We start from the raw sequence: 18,430 nt of genomic DNA, 5'->3' as shown, positions 1-18,430 counted from the left end.
TTGCTACATTCTCACATGCTCTGTTGAATCTCTTTTCCCCACCCTATTTATCTTGGGCAAATTCCATAACTTTCTGGTTGCCTTGCTGTTTCATAGGCCAGGCTAGTTCCGTCCAGTTGAATGTTCCAATGTCAGGTCTGAGCTCAACCTCTCTCGCTGCCTTCATCACATTTAGGCTGCAGTGCCCAGAACATGGAGGGGAGACAACCTATTTCCCTCCTCCTCATTACCACCAGTCTTCTGGTTCTCAATCCTCATCATCAAGTGCAGAGATGAAAGAGATGGACAAAGCAAGTGTCTCTTATCTTACTGGCCACGGTGTCCCTTGACCATCAACACTGGCTGTGTGGCAGACATTTGAGATAAAGCTCTCCCATGAGAAAGAAACAAGTGTGAGTGTTTCAGGCATCCAACAAGGGTCCCCCAACTGCAGTTTCCTAGGGTGAGAGATCCTCTCTGGCTCAAACTTTTCCAACCTTTGTGTTTAGATTTCTTTGTGGTCTCTTGCTGTTTGGATCTCCTCATCCAGAGAGCATTCTTATTGAATAGAATAGAGGCATAAAGTCCTGTGGTCAGACTTTCTTTTTAAGTGTGCCATTGACTCGTGGGACAATCATGCTTTAAAGGGGTTTATAATTAGTTGAGGTAATGCCAGCTGCTGTAACAGGTAAATCTGAAATTGTCAGTGGTTTTACCCAAAAGACATTTATTCCTTTTTGAAATAAAGCCCAAAGAGAGTGTCCTTGGACTGACGATGATGTCTTCTGATAGCCTGGCTCCTTCTATCTTATAGCTCTGCCCTGCTATAAAGCCCTGGAATTCTCAACATTCAGCCTCAAAGGAAAGAGGACACAGAAGATTGCACAAGAGGTTTTCACAGGCTAGGGCTGCAAGTAGTATATAATGCTTTCTTCACAATCCTCTGAAATATCCCAGTCACATGCTCACTACTAGATGCAAGGCAGGCTGGAAACTACAATATAGCCCTGTACCTAGGAGGGAAAAGGAAGTGTGTTTTGGTGATATCACAGTCTCTGCTATAGGGCTGTTCCACTCTCCTTTTACCACCTTCCATGGCAAGACTGTCACTTAAGAAAATACCTGGGATCCTCTTACCCCCTATTATAGAGTACCAACTCCCCCCCCCCCCCGCCCAAATAATCAGACAGAATCCCACAACACAGTGACATCTTATTTCCCTGTTGGCCCAGTGGCATGCAAAGCCCAATAACCAGGTGGCAGTCCCAACATTCAATTAAATGGACCTATTGTTATGTCCCTTAGTGGAGGCGATTTTCTTTTTTGCATCACGAGATCTTTAAACCAGCAAAGCCCAAGTCTGTGAGATTGAGAAATAAAATATTTATAAGTGAAATTTAGATGTAATAATGAGAGCTGCCATTCTACTCCAGGAATTCTATTTATGGAGAAACGGCACCATATGCTATTCACTAGATTAGAGCATAATGGAGGACAGTGATGCGGTCTCACAATGATGTCTCCCAATTGCATCTGTAACTGAGTTTTCAGTTGGCCAACTCACTCTTCTTTAAGGCCAGCTGATTCAGGATAATTGGGTAAATGGTAACATCAGAAAATCCCATGGGCATTCACCCATTGCTTGACTTTTTTTTCCTATAAAAGAAGTTTCTTATTCAGAGCAATATTGGGTGGCTTATTATGATGACAGCAAATGTGGCAATGTTAAGTCCATGGATGGCAGTAGCAGCAGAATCATGGCATGCAGGGGAAGCAAATCTATACCCAGTGTAAGTGCCTACTCCAGGAGGGAAGAGATCTGATAGAATTGACCTGCAGCCAAGTTGTTTCCAAGTCCTCCTTACAGAGTGGTAAGAACTGTTTTGGATTTTATACCATGCTCGTGCTCAAACCTGGAGCTCTGCTATATCACTTTAAAACAAACCAATATTTTATCCACTCTCTGTTCACCATAATCAAGTATAAAATACATTCCACTTTCCTCTTGACTTCCATTAAACCCCCATTGTGACCAGTATACCACAGTGGCATCTGGGCCCCAGGATTAACTTCATCTCAAAGCCAGTGTCCACATGCCCACTACAATTCAGTTACTGAGTATATAGTTGGAACAGTAGTTGGAACAGATAAACTCAAGAACTAAATCTCTACATTAGCTCCCTGATTCCTGGAATGGGAGCATTGTAATAGAAGGAGTCAAGTGGAAGTCAAAGGAGATCCCTCTGTCTAATAGAGTAAGCCAAAAGCAATACCATCCCAGTGGAATTTCAGAGAGAGGCCACCGCTAACAGTGTGAAGACTTTGGGATCTCTCTCTTTCCTTGTACACAGTAACTCTGGTAAATAGTTACAAGACCCTTAGGGAAGGCTGGGTTCTATAAAAAGTCTGATCTCAAAGATTTCAAGCCTCTTCTTCATTCACAGTTACTAGGTCTAGGAATTGCCTCAAGTCTTAGAATTTTGTTAAAGGCTTGGTCTCTATATGGGGTGAGTCTGCTTGCCAAATCTGGAGTCTATCGGCTCTACAGATCAAGGAAGACCTTAGCAGACTATTTTAGTCCTAAGATCTCTACGATCCAGTAGCTGCCACCAAAGATTTCCACAGGTCACCACTCTGGCTGAAGTGTGTATTATGATGCCATGCCCACCTTGTCTCTTGAAGTCATATACTGCACATTGCCTCTACCATCCTGGCAGCATACAATCACCATGGCAACTAAGAAGTCCTTTTCAATAGTGGCATCACCACATTCATCACCAGCCTACAGAGAACAACCCCATGGCCCCTTGCAAGAATGCTGGTATATTTTCTCAGTATATGAAGGAAAGGAGTATTCTCTGGGACACGTAGAGGTAGCTTGAAGGCTGTCTAGTTAAGGTGGGTGAATAGTAACAAAATATATCCACTTCAACGTCCTATCTCCCTAAATCTTTCAGTTCCTTCTATTATATTATACCAATGAATCTCTGGCCTCTGAACTTCTTTCAACACTGGCAATGGCTGAAGCCACTTTTGAGTTAACCAACCAAACACACAGAACCAAGAATACCTGGTAAGTGCACACATGCTCAATCTAAACTTGTGTTCCTCCTTACCTGCTATAACACCCTTAGAATCCATCCAAGCACATATTCCTCAAAATCTTACAGTTCTTTTCTGTGAGAGACTTCTTCTCTTGGATCTGGTTTTGTAATTGGCCCCATGGAGGCCCAATGAGGTCCACTGCTGGATACAGGTCTAGAGGCAGTGATGCCTGGTAAGGTGGGGACATGAGGAGAGCTGTCATCCCCTTGCAGGGTAACTATCCAGATTTGGGGTTACTAGGCTGTCTTTAAGCAAGATTATATCAGTCTAACAGACAGAGGAGGTGCTGCTTTTTCTAGTCAGGAAGGCACAGGGATCAACTGGGGTTTGGGAATATTCAGGTCATCTGAATCTTCAGTGTCTCAGAAGATTTTAGTGAAAATAGCTCTTTCAGTTTCTTTGCAGCCCCCTCCTCCGTAAGATCCAGACCTGAGTCCCTAAGGGGACAAATCCAAATGGCAGCATCATGCTGTGCTCAGAATTGTCCTTCCCATGTGATGGCTGAGGCTTCATTACAGGTTCCAGCTTGTCTACTTGACACTTCCCTCCCTGAGGACAATTTCTCTCCCGGGAGGCATCATGGTGCCTCATGCTCACAGACTCTGGGCAGACTGACCCCAAGAGTCTGCCAGGCACATCTAGACCAGTTGCAATCCCAGAGGTAACTACAGCTCATGCTCAAACCTGGAACTCTGCTATACAACTTTAAAACAAACCAGTATCTTATCCACTCTCTGTTCAACATAATCAAAGGCATCCCATGAAAATGTGCAAAGGAAATGTTTGCTTCAGATTGCATTTACAGGGTTGGCACCAAGCCTATAAATATCGCTTTTCGAGGAAAAAGCTCACGATGTGAATTTGATACAGTCTTAAAGTTCATTTCTTTTTATGACAGTTTCAGACTGATTTTGTGCAGACTTGTTTTTATGGTCAAATCAAACTCTAAGTGCCCAATTACCTGCCAGAGAAGTTAAATGTGTTGCAGTGGCTTAATTTTGATGACATGTTTCTATATTTTTAAATTTAGTTATCATAGGGAGTTTGCTTATTTTATCTAATTGAATTAAGCCAGATTTGTGTATAGTAAGGAAGAAGACTCTCCTTAACCCAGTTAAAACTCAGTTACCAAGATAACGTGGGCAACAAGGATGTGGGTTCAACTCCCATCAGGTGCTGAATTCATAAATGGCACGAAGGCCAGTCTCACCAGGTGGAGAAAATAAAAGGGGATCAGAGTGAGGATTTCAAGGGGAGATTACTGGCAGGTTCTGTCATAACCGAATCGCCACCCTCCTTTGTAGGAGGGTCTGCCACCTTCCCATCCTAAACCTAATCAAGAGAGACTTCAGTATTAAGAGAGACATCCACGGGACCACCCAGATTGTTGTGAGAGGTGCCCCTGCAGCTGGGCGACACAAAGGGGGCCAGTTCCTGGCTCACGCTGGACACAGGGAGAGCAGGCTGTCAACTGGGGTCTGAGAGAGGGACTACCTCACTATTTGGGCAAGAGACCTGGGGCATTCCAAGGAGTGTGTAGGGATATATGTATGTGAGTGTTTCCTGGGAACACACGTGGGCCAAAGGGAAAAGAACCAGTGGAGGAGGGGTGGTCATCAGGCTCTATACAATAGAGCCTCCTGGGGGAGCAAGGTGACCTCAGCATGAAGAATATAAGTGTCCAGATGCCGTGAATAGTCCTCTTAGGCCATCCTGAGTAGACCATATAAGCTGGAGCAAGGGGGCTGTAGAAGAGGGGCCAGAAGTAAGAAACCTCTTAAAAGCCCATCAAAGTGCCCCAAGATAGGAAAGTCCATTTTAATAATATACTTGAGCCACACGGAAACATCAGCTTGAACAATTTGACAGGCCTAGAAAGCATAAAGTACTGTCCCATTACCTTACCCTTCCTCCCTGCTAACAACTTCAATGTTGACAGGAGGCAGGCACTGAAGCTAATGAATTGGGGCCTCAGGACTGGGAGACTGGGAACAGCAAAACCCTGTCCCTTTCTCCACCACATACTTCTAGCAGGAAGCAAGCCCCAGTTGAGAAGGGAAGATTTACAGTAAGACAAGTTTGTTTTGATCATCACACGTGTATGACACAGAATTGAGACAATAAATAGCCCATCTATGAAGTAATAAATGCCAAATATGTCATGGGCCCCAACAAGTATATATTACTTTCATTGCATAAAATGTAAACAAACAGTGAGAGATAAGTTTAGATTTGATTTCCATCCTTTCCCCAATTATTAGGGGACCATCGCAGAGTTTGCTCTTAATCTTCCTCTTTTTCCCTCTCTCTCTTCTTCCCTCTATCTACCTTATGGGCCTTTGACCAGGATGAAATGTTAACAAGTACCACAATTATCTCTATAATTTCTTCAACCTGTGTTTCCCAGCACAAAGGGTTGAAAAGGCTGATGGTGAACAGAGGACAGACTCTATGGGGTTTTATTTTTAAGTTGGATAATTGTTTTCAACATTGGGGCATATATATCCCTTTGAATTAATATTTTTGTATCCTTTGGGTAAATACCTAGTAGTGCAATTGCTGGATAGTAGGGTAGTTCTATTTTTAACCTTTGAGGAACCTCCATACTATTTTCCAGAGTGGCTGCACCAGTTTGCATTCCCATCAACAGTGCAAGAGGGTTCCCCTTTCTCCATATCCTCACCAACACCTGTTTTTTCTTGTGTTGTCAATTTTAGACATTTTGACAGGTATGAGGTGATATCTCATTGTACTTTTGACTTGTACTTCCCTGATGCCCAGTGACGTTGAGCATCTTTTAATATATCTGTTGGCCATCTGTATGTCTTCTTTGTAAAAATGTCTTTTCATGTTTTCTGCCCATTTTTTAACTGGATTATTTGTTCTTTGGATGTTCAGTTTTATAAGTTCTTTATATATTTTGGATACTAACCCTTTGTCAGATATGTCATGTGCAAATATCCTCTCCCACTCTATAGGTGGCCTTTTAGTTTTGTTGACAACAGCCAATTTACGGAATGAGCCCAAATGTCCATTGACAGATGAATGGATAAAGAAGATGTGATACACACACACACACACACACACACACACACACACACCACACAGGAATATTACTCAGCCATAAAAAAAGAATGAAATCTTGCCATTTGCAACAACATGGATGGAGCTAGAGAATATAACGCTAAGTGGTCAGAGTAAAGACAAATACCATATGATTTCACTCACATGTGGAATTTAAGAAACAAAACAGATGAACATGGGGGGAAAAGGAAAGGCAAACCAAGAAACAGACTCACTCACATGTGGGCCAAACGGGTTATGGGCATTAAGGAGGGCACTTGTGATGAGTACTGGGTGTTGTATGTAAGTGATGAATCACTAAATTCTACACCTGAAACTAATATTACACTGTATGATAACTAACTGGAATTTAAATAAAGACTTGAAAAGAGAAAAAAGACTTAGATAGTTGTTTAACCTATCAGAGTGACAGAAGGCTGAGAACTAATACAAACAACTATTTTATTATTTATATCATGAAATTATTTATTTATGCAACATTATTGTTATTTATTTGTTTATTTATTGTATTGATTTATTATTATCTTGAATTTTTACTTACAAGAAATGTTATTTAGCCTCAGCTGAGACCCAGTTGTCTACATAGCAAGTCACCCAAAGCATGTTATTATCTTCCTCCCCACTGAATCTGCAAAATTACCCGCAAGTTTTCCCAAGATTTATAGAATGAAATTCAACCCCTACTGAGCATATACCGTAATCTTTAAGCAACCCTCCTGATTCTAAAGCTATCTTAACATTTTCTTAAAGGACACCAACATAGGGATGGGGAAGGGCCAACATAAAGTGGCATATGTTTTACCATTTAATATATTTTACTTAATTTTTTTCACTAAGAAATAAATATTTTTTCTCTCAATCCCCTTCCCCTTCCCCATTGCACCCTATTTCTCAGCCAAATCAGCCAACATTTTTAATTAAAATGGCAAGGATAATCCATAAGAGAACACCTACCCTGACTATGTTTCATTTTGGAATGAGATGGAGTGGTCAAAGAAAGAAAGCTCTGCCTACCATCAGCACAAGGGCAGTAGGAAGCAGAGTTAATGGAAATCTGAATTGTCTGGTTTTTCTGCAGTGGACCCCAAGCTGGCCATTCTTATGCCCCACAGGTACCAGAGGCCAGGCAAAGCCACAGTGTGAAGGTAACACCAGAGCATCAGATTTACAAGATTTGAGGGGCAAAAATGAGTAATAAAACAATTTAGATCTATTATTGAGTAGAATACAAAATATGCTGAAATGTTTAAAATTTAAGGCTTTAATAAATTTCATCCATTGGGTCCTGCTCTCATACCTCTGAGGGATCTTTATTCAGTACATTTCCGCAGAAAAGTTCGAGGGGCAGTGAGCCACCATATCTGAAAGTTATAATGGAAAAGAAAAACATCTCCAAAGCTTTCACTGCCTCAGACCTTCACCAAAATATGACCTAGTAATAGCTATCATGTATCTACTCCCTCTGTACACCCTGTCATTCAATCTCCACATTAATACCCCAGGACCTAAATATGATCATCCTCAGTTTAAAAGTGAAAAGGCTAAAACGTTAAAAGGCTACCTAACAGGTCCAAAGTCATATAAGTAAATAAAAATTTCAACTTATACCTGGCTGATTCCAAAGCCCCATCTCTTAGCTGGAATGCTGTGGCTACTTCTATCCGGTGACATATTGGTTTGCTATTCCCACACCAACTGGAGAGGATTGCCTCAGACAGCCAGGGATGCTGTGGCAGGTGGCTTGGTGTCTCACAGGGCAATAGCAATAACAGTCTTTCATCAAACAGATAAAGTGCCAAAGTCATTTCTCTTTAGTTATAAGCAGTAGGAAATGTCGTGCATGCAGACAGCAATCTGTTGAGCTATGAAAAGTGGCGATTCATTCTATTTTTTAGAAAGTTTTCACAAAAACAAATATTCTTCAGTTGGTGGGAGCATTTCAAGACATGGAAAATTTCAAAGCACTTGTTTGTAGAATTTATGACCTAAGTTTCATGACACCTCCTATCTTGTTCTTAGGAGGTTTTCAGATTTATACAGCGTAGCTTACTCTAATTGTATTAGAAAATTTAAAGATCCTATAAAACTGACCTGCAGCCTAAACAGATATAACCAGGGAAGACAGATACAATCGGAGAAAGAGCTGTGAAAGAGTATTTTGCTAAAATCTTATTCTAGAGATTTTTCCATATGGTACGATGTAGTTTAGTTTTTTAAAAAACTAAAAGGCTGTCTTACATAAACAAAGGTGCCAAGTCAACATAAGGAAATTGTTTTAAAGGTTTGAATTAAATATGCATGTTATATATTTCTTCTTTTAAGCAATTACACTATTCACTCTGGCCTGGGAGGCTTTCTTCTTAATGATATTAAAACGAGGAAAAAGATTCATTGGCATGAATATGATATTTAACTGTTCAAATTAAAAGCAGACCTCAAAGCAGTCTTTCAAAGAAAGTATTTGAAATAACTTTTCTGTGAACTAAGCTGGTAATGACTTGGGGGGAAAAAGCCACCTTTCTGTCCTTTTTCCACTCCTATCCAACTACTCTGGGCCAAGGTATTCCCTGCTAATCATACATATTTTATTTTCATCCAACTTACCTGGCACCTTAATTTAAAAAAGAATCCCATAGTAAGTACTTACTCAACACGATGAAAGTTCCCTTGCTTGTGCAATTTCTATTTCATGACAGCCTTCGCTTTATACAGTTCTTTTCATCTCCTTACTTTAAGGACTTGGTTTAGACTATAATTATTCTTGAGACTCCGGGTTAACACAACCATTAAATCTTGGATAGGTGGATGATAAATTGGAGGCTAACAAGTTGTACTGATCTTTTTCTGAGAATTCTTCTTGTTTGAACTCAACTACCATAAAGCAACATGAAGAAATATCTACATTCTGGAAAGCAACACACACACACACACACACACACACACACACACACACACACACACCACAGGCACGCACACATGGGCATGCACACAATTATACGGCCCTTCAAAATTTAGATACTATGAAAGATTGTGGATTGTCTCTTGAAAATAATTTCTATTGGCCTTTTGGGGGTTATTTGGGGGAAAAATTTCTAAATCAGTATATCATAGGTTACAAATTTCACATTTGGTGGCTTTAACCATTTTTAAAAAGATCTTCATCTTCCCCTCCATCTCTCCAATGGGAAATGATTGAATCGGTGTTCCTTTAAAATAAAGATAACATGGGGACGCCTAGGTGGCTCAGTCAGTTAAGTGCCTGACTCTTGATTTTGGCTCGGGTCATGATCTCATGGTTGGTGAGACTGAGCCCCGTATAGGGCTCTGTGCTGACAGCACGGAGACTGCTTGGGATTCTCTCTCTCCTCGCTCTCTGCCCCTCCTCCTGCTGGTGCTTACATGCAGAGTGTGCTCTTGCTCTCTCTCTCTCTCTCTCTCAAAATAAAGATTTAAACAAATAAATATAACATGGAATTTAAAGGGCTTTTCTAGTCTATAAATAAAAATCCTTAAGTAAGATTATTTTCATCTTCATTTTCAAAAATGACACTTCAGAACTTTATCAAAAATTCCAGAGCAAGCAAAATAAAGATTGTACCCAATTCTCTCTTTTCCCATATAGCTGAAAGTGCATTTTATAGATATTTCAGTCCATACCCATCAAAAAAAAATTCTGGGACAAAAATCCGGTATTGGGGGCCTTTAGTGCTGATCCTTTGCATCTTAATTAATGGTTGCCCATGACCTGGTACACCAAGTATTGCACTTCTGGCATTATTTGTAGTTGGCTGAGATTCAATTAATTGAAATTTTTTGCTGTTGCTAAAGAAAATGTGAAACAGAGTATTTATAACCACGGATACCTGATTTTTATTTACAGTCATCTGAAGTATCAGTGACAGAGTTGCAACATCTTCTAAGGTTAGGACGTCAGAAACATTTGACTCTCAAAGATGTCTTTACAATGTTTAAATATATATCTATACATATATATTAGATACATATAATATTTTCTTCATAGGAAAAAATACTCATTTTACAAAGAAATTCTGTGTTTTGGAAAAAATAATCAGTCACATTAAAGCCCATTAATCAATTGCTAATCAAATAATTCCTGATCCTTCAAATGTAACTATAGCTGAGTTTGACAGTAGTTTATAGGACTAAATTATATTTTGGCTTAGTTTTAATATCCTGGCAAACTCACTTCATAATTGGTAGGTGTGCAAACATGCTGGCACTTCAGGTTCTTATTTTATTAGGAAAAATTCATTAGGAAATTCTATTTCCCCTGCCAGCTGAAATTACAGAGCAAGTCAGTGGCATGCTTAAGTATCAAACATGCTTTTTTCTAGATATAAAGTTTTCATCTTTAAAAGAGGGATGTCAGAGGGCGCCTGGGTGGCTCAGTCGGTTAAGCATCCGACTTTGGCTTAGGTCATGATGTTGCTGTTCATGGTTTTGAGCCCTGCACTGGGCTCTGTGCTGACAGCTCAGAGCCTGGAGCCTGCTTCAGATTCTGTGTCTCCCTCTCTGCCCATTTCTCTCTCTCTCTCTCTCTCTCTCTCTCTCTCTCTCAAAAATAAACATTAAAAAAAAATTTTAAAGAGGGTTGTCTGGGTGGCTCAGTCAGTTGAGCATCGGACTTCAATTCAAGTCATGATCTTGTGGTTCCTGGGTTTGAGCCCCGCATCGGGCTCTGTGCTGACAGCTCATAGCCTGCAGCCCACCTGGATTCTGTATCTCCCTCTCTCTCTCTCTTCCCCTCCCCTGCTCATGCTCTGTCTGTCTCTCTCAAAAATAAATAAATATTTTTAAAAATTTTTAAAGAAAAATAATATATAGAAGAAAACACTTTTTGTTTTGTTTTTTAAGTAGGCTGCCTTTTATGATATTTTGACTTCATGTTTTTTACTAATATTAAGTGGCCCTAAGACTGCAGATTGTTCATATGTACTATTCTTGCACTGCATAACATCAGTCCTTTGTAAGCAATGAATGAGCTTACCAAAAAGGATACTACTCATATTCAGTGCCTGTTTACACGGCAACATGGTGAGTGTTCTACATACTGTATCATATGTAATTTTTATAACAATCCCGTTGAGGCTTAATTTAACTGTCTTGATGGGCCTGGCCATGCCCATTAGTGGAACCTCAAGTAGGACACCCAAAGGAGACCTGCTCCTAAGTCACTGTCGCTTCCCAGACCAGCACAGGTTGTGGCTTCTTACAGGATTTGAGAAATTTGGTGATCAGTTTCAACACTAGTGGAGTAAACTACAATAGGACTGTGTGGGTTACACTATGTAAGAGAATAGGCTTCTTAATTATGGTAGAGATCATTAATGGGATATGTGCATTTTCTTTCTCCAGAAGATTTCTAAGTTAATTTGGGTACTTTTTCTTCCCATTTTTCATAAAGCTACTGAGATAGGGTATATCCAAGAAACATTGATTTCATTTTGCTTTTCTAGTAAATTATCAAATGTTTACCAATATCAATCTTTACTAACATAGCCAATCATGGTTTACATTCATACATGAGAAAAATCAGGATTCTAAAAAAAAAATAAAGTAAAAAAGTTGGTGGCATATTAAAATGAGAACTAAAAATTCAACATCATCAAATTTTTTTTGTCTACACATTATGCTTTTTCTATTAAAAAGCATTTTTCTGTAGCTTTAAACAATTAAAAGTCCATATTAGATGCCAACTGAACATTCCAATCTTCTACCATGGAATAAATAAATAGATGAATGAGCACTACAAAGTGCTTGATTTGATGACTGCAGAACATCAAGTAACAACGCACAATTATTTTGAACAACAACTTCCAGTGGGAATTAGCTTTCCGCTGGCCGTCATTGTGTTCCGGTGCCCCATTGTTTATAATTACACATGTACACTGTAACAGCACAGTCGTTAAATTAGAAATTGAACTTCTTTGACAACTGCAGTAAAACTTGACAAAAGATGAACGTGATTTTTTTTTTGTTTCCCTTCTTTTTCTTTCACTTATTTAAACATGTATTAATTAACTTGTTCTGGCAAGTGTTTAGTAAACATTGAACAAGGGCATTTCTTTAGTGGTATAATTAAAATTCCCTCTTAAAATGTTTTGCATGATATTTTATGCACAATTTGACTCAAGTAAACAGAGGTTCTAATTAAAGTTTTTAAATGAAGGCAATCAAAATTGATAAAACATCCAGCAACCCATTGAAGCACATTGTCTTCCTGTCTGCGAAGGTTTAATTTGATGGTCAGTTAACATTAGCCTGGATTAGTTAAGATGCCACTACCTGCACAGACCTCCTTCGACTTTAGTACGTCTCAGGGAATAAATCTTTAAATGTTGTAGTACCCCTTTACGTTGTTATACAGTATTTATTCAATTAAATGTCTTCTAGGTTATTACACCAGGATATTATGAGAAGCATCTAATTTAGGTTATGAATACTCTGCAAATAAAATGTTACATAAAACACATTGAATGAATGAAGCTATCCAAACATCAAGTGGGGGTTCGATTATTTTTTCCCATTAAAACTTGGTATAAAGAGCTACACAGCTATAAATAGTGCTACCCTTTTGGGTGAGAATAGCATGTAGTTTTCAGTGCTAACCGGCAAATGTCCAAAGCACATAAAAACATCTAGATCGTTATCCCTTTTGCTTGCTCACTCGCTCTCTCTCACCCCCCACCTCGTGTGTGTGTGTGTGTGTGTGTGTGTGTGTGTGTGTGTGTGTAGTGGGAAAGATGAAGAAAGATGGAAAGGAATTCATTTTGCCTAGAATGCATTGATTGACCTGAAGTGAAAGATATTTTAAGGGAAGCTTCAAACTCCCCATCTGTAAATTATTCATACATTTTCCTTTTAGTGATGCTGTAAACAACTCCAAAAAGCAAAGTTATGAATACAAGAATTGTTGGTAATTAATACACGACTTAGTGGCTCTCAAGATCACAGATGTTTCTAATGATCTTTTTTAATTTTTTTAATTTTTTTAACATTTATTCATCTTTGAGAGAGAGAGAAAGAGACAGACAGACAGACAGAGCATGAGTGGGGGAGGGGCAGAGAGAGAGGGAAACACAGAATCCAAAGCGGCTCCAGGCTCTGAGCTGTCAACACAGAGCTTGACGCGGGGGCTCCAACCAATGAACGGTGAGATCATGACCTGAACTCAAAGTCTGGCGCTCAACCGACTGAACCACCCGGGCGCCCCATCTAATGATCTTTTTAAATTATTGAGTATGAAAACAGATTCCTTGGGATCATTTCTACAGACATCCAGGTTCTGTACCTTAGCTGTCCAGAAGTGGGAGCAGGAAGTCATTCTCTCTGGCGCTGCATGTAGAATCAGAGCCTGCTCCGTGGCTTTTGTAAAAGACAAAGCGAAATGCAACCCTGACTCCAGGGGGCCTCTGACTAATGCTGGGGTTTACTTAGCAAGACTGCTCGGCTCTCACACTAAGCTGCCTTTCCAATCTGCCTTTTATTATTTTAGTAATAAATGTTATTGCTTAGTCTCCTTCTAACACTTCTTTGTTTCAAAGTTCATTTATTTTGAGAGAGACTGCAGGCAGGAGAAGGGCAGAGAGAGAGGAAGAGAGAGAATCCAAAGCAGGCTCCATGCTGGGGGGCAGAAGAGAACCCAACAAGGGGCTCCATCTCATGAAACATAAAGTCATGGCCTTAGGGGAAACTAAGAGTCTGATGCTTAGGGGTGCCTGGGTGGCTCAGTTTGATAAGCAAACTCTTGATTTTGGCTCAGGTCATGATCTCATAGTTTGTGAGTTCAAGATTTGCATCAGACTGTGCTGACAGTGTAGAGCCTGCTTGGGATCCTTTCTCTCTGCCCCTTCCCTCCCTGCCGACCCCCTCCCACACACATGCACTGTCTGTCTCTGTCTCTCTCAAAAATAAATAAATAAATAATTTTTTTTAAAGAGTCTGAGTCTGAAGCTTAACTGACTGAGCCACCCAGCTGCCCCACACTTCTTCATTTTATTTCTTTTTTTTATTTTTTAATTTTTTTTAATTTTTTTTAAGTTTATTTATTTTTGAGACAGAGAGAGACAGAGCATGAATGGGGGAGGGTCAGAGAGAGAGGGAGACACAGAATCGGAAGCAGGCTCCAGGCTCTGAGCCATCAGCCCAGAGCCCGACGCGGGGCTCAAACTCACAGACCGCAAGATCGTGACCCGAGCGGAAGTCGGACGCTCAACCGACTGAGCCACCCAGGCGTTATTTCTTAATTTCTTTGGAAATTTCTTTGAAAGAGAAACCAGGTTTTATTTATCAAGTCCCTCCACCAAGACCCCAAAGTTTACTATTCCCAATCTGAAGATGAGAAAACTGAAGCTCATCATGTCAAGCCACTTGACAACTCCTCAAGACTAATAAGTATTGATGCTGGGATACAAATGGGTGAACTGGCTGGATTGTGCTTCCAACCACGATGCTATGCTCTCCCTGGTAATAGCACTCCAGCCCTAATTTCATACATAAGCTCAGAGAGATAGAGAAGCTTGTCTGAGATGAAATGGGAAGAGAAAGACAGAAACAAAGTGGGACCTAAAACCCAGCTCTCCTAAACACCACCACAACAACTTTTGATAGTCGTCGTACTTAGATTTATTGTACATATCCATGACTTCTCAAGCATTCAAGAGACTTGGACCTTTTCTTAATGATTCCAGGTCATCGTTATGAATATTCATTGCTAGATTTGCAACATCGTAGTACCCTCAAGTGCTGCTAAGAATTCATATGTTCATCCTCACGCCCATGAGTCATCCTGTCATTAATTCAGGCACTGAGTCATTCTTACACTCAGTCGCCTGTGCATTCATCCATACACACACTTATTTTACAAATGCTTATCCGCTGTCACTCTGCACAGGCACTGTTCTTGGCATAGGAACACAGAGCATCACTACTTCCCCAGACCAGCCCCTGACTCCATCCTTTGTCTTTAGTTCTTCTGCTGGCCATTTGTAGCCATTCTCTCTGCCCCCCTCAGCCATCGCCTCCTACTAAAATTGGTACTCCAGCCTCCAGCGCTCCTTAGACCAATCTCTTTAATTTGCTGGGGATTTAGAAACCTGGTGATAAATTTGTTCAAATTTTGTCTGAAATGAGGGTAAGTAAAACCTAGATGCTGTCTCCATGAGCAAACTACAAATGAGACAGTGAATGTTATAGTTAAGAAGGAGCCTCTAGATTAGCTGGGTTTTAGCCAGCTTCTGCCAACCACTGGCTGTGCATCCTTGGGCAAAGGATCCAGTCCCTCGAAACCTGTGTTTCTCATCTCTGAAGCAGAGGGTAAGGATGATAGTCTCCATCTCAAAGGATTCTTGTTTAAGATTTACATCTTTAGGGGCACCTGGGTGGCTCAGTCGGTTGAACATCCGACTCTGGCCCAGGTCATGATCTTGCAGTCCGTGAGTTCGAGCCCTGTGTCAGGCTCTGCGCTGACAGCTCAGAGCCTGGAGCCTGCTTCAGATTCTGTGTCTCCCTCTGTCTCTGCACCTCCCCTGCTCACACTCCATCTCTCTCTCTCTCTGTGTGTCTCTCTCTCAAAAATAAACATTAAAAAAAAAGACTTACATGTTTATAGAGCATTTATTCCATTACCTGGCACAGAGCAAACCTTTGCTGTTCTTATTTAGCTTATGCACTTAGTGATGACTATTTTTACCTCTAGGAACCTGTATGGCTGTTACAATTTTAGGGAAGTCATGAAGACTCCATTCTAAAGTCACAACCATACTGAGCACTTATTATGAGCTGTGACTCCTCAAGGTGTGTTCAGAGCAAGGACCCTGGTGCCAAGGTCAGGATCTGGCTTTATTACACACCCATGGCATCACTTTGGACAAGTTACTCAACCTCTCCAAGCTTTAGTTTCTCATCAGCAGGAATTATAAGATTATCCACCTTACAGAATGGGCATGAGGGCTAAATTAACACACGTCTGTGGTATACTTAGCATAGTACCTTCACATAATAAGGTCAGGGATGGAACACAGTAGATTTAACTAGTATTACTACTTATTAGTTAGACTTCATGTAATTGATGAAAGGCTTAGATATAATATCAGGAAAAATTAAATACAACATCTCCACTCCTCATGACACTTTGCACCACTATGAGCCTTTGGAATCATCTGTGATGTGCCAAGTTTCGTAACGACTTAATGATAAACCCAACCATGTGACTCCTGCTTTTACAATTCAATAAATTTAAATCTGCCCTGAACTCCTTACACCCACTAAGAAACCCTTGTCTCCAGCCGGCCCCAGCTCCCAGCCAATACTCTCAGCCTGCCCTCTCATTGAGCTATTGAAAAAGAAGAGCAAACTCATTGAAATCATTCACACTAATGTACAAGTGGGTTTTGACATCTTGCAGTCTTATTCAAGCTTCATTGTCTTAAATGGCTATGCATCCAGAAGAATTAATGTAGCTCCCAAAGAGCCTAACTTACAAGCAAGGAGTAATATGAAATCAAGTCTTTCATACATTTCTGCAACCTAGACATATAGTTTGCTACAGAAGTTGTTTAAAATTCATGCTATGAATATCTAATTAAAGGTGTAAAATGCTTTCTCTTTTCCTTTGTTTGTCTGAGTAAATCTTTTGGGAAAAGACAACATCCACAAGCCCAGACACCCTCAGGAGCCAGGCAACATGCATAAAGGAATGAAACAAGCAACTGAACAGCGTCATTAAGGATTGGTGGGGAAGCACCTGCCATGCTTGGGAAGGGAGCTCCGTCCACTCCAGAAATAAAAATGTCACCAGAACTCCTGATATCAACTTAATCCAGAAATGAGCATGCACTGATCTTTAAAGATTGGTGGCTGATTTTGGTTTAACTGGTCAATTGCAAACAAGAAATACACAAGAGGCAAAACTCTGCTCCTGGTATAGCCTATGTGTGTCCTCTGCTAAGATTTTTTTTTTTCACAGCTTAGGTAATTGTGGCCATCTTACTGTTAACACCTCACATGAATTCATTCATTTTATCCTCACAGGCATCCTATGGGGTAGGTACTGTTAAAATTGTCCCATGTTATACTTAAAGAAATTGAGACACGTGTTGATCCCCAGCCAGTGTTGAGTAGGGCTGAGCTTCTAATCCAGATGTGTGGTGTGCCAGAGTCCGTTCCTAACCATACCCTGATAACTTTCTCTTATGATAAAATAGGTTGGAATTCTTCCCCCATGTGGAAAAAGAACTTCGTCTTTATCCTCTGATTCGTGCTTTTGGGGGTTTCTTGTCCCAAATGAGTATTTCACATCAACAAATATTCCTTGAGCCTCAACTACACATGAAACACCATTTTATGTGCTGTAACACATTTGATTTTATCTTCATTAATGCAATGTGTGGAATGTGATTTTAGAACGAGGGTAATACTGTTAAAAGAGCTTCATCTGGAAATACATCAGTTTGCAAACAGACTGGCATATTATCCACAAATATAAACATTTACAAAAAAAACCAGGCATCATTTGATGGCTGTTGCCATGATGATTCATTGGCACAAGAGAAATGCTACGTGATGAGAGGTGCCAAAGCTGTTTGACACATTTCAGTGGAGTTCATTACACACATGAAACAGAACCAATTTTACTCAACAGTGACTTTGACATTTACAGAAAAATGAAATGGAAGTTTAGAAATGAAGACTTCATGTGAAATCTCTACCAAAAATTTTAAATTGGTTCTATCCTTATGCCACCACTTCTAGAGGATCAGCCATGTACTGTAGACTTTTTATGCACAGCAGGAGGCAACTTATTCAAAACAAAGTTTCTTGGGAGAGCGGATAATTGATCTTGAAAAAACTTAATTGGTTGTAAAGCTCCTCTCTCAGAATAAAGAACATGGACGTTTTTAAAGATTTACTTGAAGAAAGGCACGAGTACCTTTGGCTGCCCTCTGTTTGGTTTATCCTGATATCACAGTTCTGTTTCTTAAATTTGCTAGGTTCTAATGGAGTAAATACCATCTTCATCCCCACCGCACCCAAAGGCTTTGTGGGACTAGAGCAATTTCAGGCTCAGAGTTGGAATACAATAGAGTCAGGAGAAATGTTAAGTAGTTGTAAATAACCAGTTGTTTTCTACTTCATTAATGATCTAAGGTGAGAAAATGTACCAGAACTTAGTAAGGGATTTATAATACATATGCCAAAGCATTGCTAATGGGTTCTGCCAATGGGTTAGGATGACTCATGT

The 18,430-nt window shown here is 40.2% G+C and overlaps 1 protein-coding gene across 10 annotated transcripts in view; it reads left to right on the top strand.

Annotated features, from left to right (window-relative positions):
- Positions 1 to 18,430, top strand: part of CDH6 (cadherin 6) — a 127,364-nt gene that overhangs the window by 47,455 nt on the left and 61,479 nt on the right. For 2 of the 10 annotated variants that reach the window (XM_045038430.1, XM_019812360.3), the window contains exons 1-2: positions 1,539 to 1,850; positions 2,937 to 3,052. The exons of 3 other annotated variants lie outside the window; for them this stretch is intronic. The gene's annotated coding sequence lies outside the window, so the exon portion shown is untranslated. Of the gene's footprint in view, positions 1 to 1,538; positions 1,851 to 2,362; positions 2,878 to 2,936; positions 3,053 to 18,430 lie in introns of those variants that run through there. 5 more of the 10 variants (XM_023239304.2, XM_045038455.1, XM_045038434.1 and 2 more) reach the window with 4 other exon arrangements.

This window comes from Felis catus, chromosome A1 (genome assembly GCF_018350175.1).
Source record: "Felis catus isolate Fca126 chromosome A1, F.catus_Fca126_mat1.0, whole genome shotgun sequence".
Classification (NCBI taxonomy): Eukaryota; Metazoa; Chordata; class Mammalia; order Carnivora; family Felidae; genus Felis; species Felis catus.
The sequence above is the reverse complement of the archived record's forward strand: the minus strand, read 5'-3'. Positions and strand labels throughout refer to the sequence as shown.